The sequence below is a fragment of the Cnephaeus nilssonii genome, assembly GCF_951640355.1.
Source record: "Cnephaeus nilssonii genome assembly, chromosome: 6".
Lineage (NCBI taxonomy): Eukaryota > Metazoa > Chordata > Mammalia > Chiroptera > Vespertilionidae > Cnephaeus > Cnephaeus nilssonii.
This window is the reverse complement of record NC_137077.1, coordinates 70796978-70800837: the sequence shown is the minus strand read 5'-3', so window position 1 is coordinate 70800837 and position 3860 is coordinate 70796978. Positions and strand designations below refer to the sequence as shown.

Below are 3860 nucleotides of genomic sequence, written 5' to 3'. Positions count from 1 at the left end.
ACGTCACTAATTATCCGAGAGATGCAAATCAAAACAACAATGCGGTACCATCTTACACCTGTCAGAATGGCTATCATCAACAAATCAACAAACGACAAGTGTTGGCGAGGATGCGGAGAAAAAGGAACCCTCGTGCACTGCTGGTGGGAATGCAGATTGGTGCAGCCACTGTGGAGAACAGTATGGAGTTTCCTCAAAAAACTGAAAATGGAACTCCCATTTGACCCAGTAATCCCACTCCTGGGAATATATCCGAAGAAACTAGAAACACCAATCAGAAAGGATATATGCACCCCTATGTTCATAGCAGCACAATTCACCATAGCTAAGATTTGGAAACAGCCTAGGTGCCCGTCAGCAGATGACTGGATCAGAAAACTGTGGTACATCTATACAATGGAATACTATGCTGCCATAAAAAAGAAGGAATTCTCATCATTTGCAGCAACCTGGATGGAATTGGAGAACATTATGTTAAGTGAAATAAGTCAGTCAATGAAAGAAAAATACCACATGATCTCACTCATTTATGGATAATAAAGAACATTATAAAATTCAACAAAAAGATAGATACAGAGACAGTAAAGCATCAAACAGACTGTCAAATTACAGGGGGAAGGTTAGGGAGAGATGGGGGAGATAAGAGATCAATCAAAGGACTTGTATGCATGCATATAAGCATAACCAATGGACGCAAAACTCTGGGGGGTGAGGGCATATATGGGAGTGGGGTGGGGGAGTGGGCAATGGTAAGATATGTACACATATAATACCTTAATAAAAAAAATTGGAAAGAAAAAAAAAAAAGAAATGTTAAAAGAAGTCCTTTAGCCAGAAGGAAAACAATATGATTATATTTGATCATGTGGATATATATGTATGCTACATAAAAATATCTATATACATACTTATGAAATGAATGACAGTGATGATACAAGGGGGGAGAAGGAAATTAAGATTATTTTATTACTAGAGGCCCGGTGCATGAATTCGTGCATGGATGGGGTCCGGCCGCCTGCCCTGATGGGGGCCGATTGGGGCCAGGCTGGCAGGGGGGAGGAGATGCAGGACATTGGCTGGCCGGCCCCGCCCTCGATTGGGGTGGGGGGGGCTGATTGGGGGTTAGGCCAGCCAAGGGGAGGGGCCACAGGAGGTTGGGAGGGGCTGATTGGGGCCCCGATCGGGTCAGTGTGCATCACAGCAACCAGTTGTTCTGGTCATTCCTGTCTTTCCTGTCATTCTGGTCATTCTGGTTGTTCCATCGTTCCGGTTGCTTGGCTTTTATATATAGATTATAAGGGTCTCACACTATTCATAAAATGATATAATGTTATTTGAAAGTGAACTTGGATTAGTTTTAAATGTATACTAGAGACTTGATGCACAAAATTCATGCAAGGGGCTCGGCCCCCACAGCCCTGCCTGCCTCAGCTGGCCCTCACAGCCCTGGCTTCATCCGGAAGGTCATCCAGAAGGTCATCCGGATGGTTATTCTGCTGTTCGGTCTAATTAGCATATTAGTTCTTTATTATATAGGATTGCAAACTCTAGGGCAACCACTAAAAAAAGTAAAAGGAGAATAGATAAGCTAAAAAATGGGAGAAAATTAATCATATAAAATGCTCAGTTAAAATCACAAAAGGCAGAAAAAGTGAAAGTCAAAAATAGGAACAAAGGCAACAAATAGAAAACAGTAACAGATATGGTAGATATTAATCCAACTACATCAATAATCACTTTGAATATTAATGGTATAAATTTACCAAATAAAAGACAGAGATTGTCAGAATGGATAAAAAAAAAATCCACATGACCCAACTGTATGTTTTCTAGAGAAACATACTTTAAATAAAAAGACAAATAAATTAAAAGTAAATGGACATGAACAACAGTGTGGTGATTGCCACACCAGGTGGTACAGGCACTTTGGAAGGCAGTTTGGCAACTTCTTACAAAACTAAACATACTCTCTCTCTTTTTTTTTTCTTTAGCCTTATGATGACATAATTTACAATTTTGTGTTGATGATCTATTCTCTACTTTAATCCTAGTGAGCTGACAAAAGCACCATCACCAATCACACACATATATAGTCAATGAATAGCTATTCAAGACAATCCTGAATTATAACTCAGTCTGACTTAAAGAATTCACAAAGTTTGCTACTATATCTTGTCACGCTGAATTTTAAAAGCACCTGAACTTAAAGATCACCTATAAAACGTAGAAGTTTTCAATACTCTTTATTTGATATTATACAGAAAGCACACTAAAATGCCTTTCATTCAGTAAAAGGCAACAGTTTAGATGCAGGGAATTTTATTAAATTGGCATAGTTGGGACCAAAGAGATAAAATGGTCACTGCCAGCTTGTCTGCAGCCCTTCCTTTTAACAGGCTAATGAACACAATTTGAAACACAAGCAAATCTTGCTTGAAACACAAGTAGGTCTAAGAGACAGTGAAGAGATTTCCTCAGAATTTAAACATATTAATGCAACCAGTCATATAAATCTAAATATAAGCCAATCTCCTACAGTTTTGAGATGGCACTCACCACCTCTGTGAAAAGTTGAACACTAGGAATCAGGTCCAACCATATTTTTAGAAGGGAGGACAGTGACCATATTCATTTAACAACAACCAATCTTATTTAAATCAGGACTGCCCAAAAGAAATGCTCTATTAGCCATTCATGATCTGATTCTGGTGTATGAGATCAATTTAAATATGTTACACATAAAAAAAGTCATGAGACATCTGTAATAAATAAGGCAGTGGCCAACTATTACTCATTTGTAGCTTTTTTGAGATAAGCTATAAAGTCTTCCATTTCTGCACTCTTCTTGATGGCAGTGAAGATCATTTTTGTTACAGGGATGTACTTCTTGGGATTCTCCAAATACTCCCTCAGTATAGCCTCACCCCAGGTGATCCTTGGTTCTTGTTGGCATCCATGTAAGAAAATCCAGGGGCCTGACCTGTCTTTCGCCCAAAGAACCAAGGAGATTTGGCCCAGTCTTGTGCTTGCCTCCCTTTTCCACAGTATGGCACTGGGCATACTTCTGAACAAGAATCTTCTTGCCCTTCTCAACATCACCCATTTTTAAATCCCTCGTTAGTCATGCGCCACACAGAGATTCCCCACTCGCAAGCTGGACATCCTGCTCTGTAAGTAAAGACTGCAGCTATTTTATTTTATTTTAAATATGTTTTTATTGATTTCAGAGTGGAAGGGAGAGGGAGAGAGAGATAGAAACATCAATGATGAGAGAGAATCATGGATCAGCTGCCTCCTGCATACTCCCTACTGGGGATGGAGCCCACAACCCAGGCATGTGCCCTGACCGGGAATCGACACTGGGACCCTTCAGTCCGTAGGCCAACGCTCTATCCACTGAGCCAAACTGGCTAGGGCTAAACATACTCTTACCATATGACCCAGCAACTGTGCTCCTTGATAGTTGCCCAAAGGAGTTGCAATCTATGTTCACACAAAAACTTGCACATGGATGTTTACAGCAGCGTTATTCATAATTGCCAGAGCTTGGGAGCAACCAAGATGCATTTTAGTAGATGAATAGATAAACAAAATGTTGTACACCAGACAGTGGAATATTATTTGGCCCTGAAATAAATGATCTACTGAGCCAGAGAAAGACTTGAAGGAAACTTACATGTATATCATTAAGAGAAAGAAGCCAATCTGAAATGGCTATATATTGTGATTCCAATTAGAAGATATTCTGAAAAAGGCAAAATTCTAAAGCAGTAAAAAAAATCAGTGGTTGCCAAGGGGTTGAAAAAGGGGTGAAATAAATAGGTGGAGCACAGAGGATTTTTAGGAAGTGAAAATATCCT

At 39.8% G+C, this 3860-nt stretch overlaps 1 pseudogene across 1 annotated transcript; it reads right to left on the bottom strand.

Moving 5' to 3' along the window:
- Positions 1-2787: 2787 nt before the first annotated feature.
- LOC307100866 (cytochrome c-like) lies at positions 2788-3103 on the bottom strand (annotated as a pseudogene). The gene has a single exon. The product of its transcript is annotated as a cytochrome c-like (transcript).
- Positions 3104-3860: the final 757 nt, after the last annotated feature.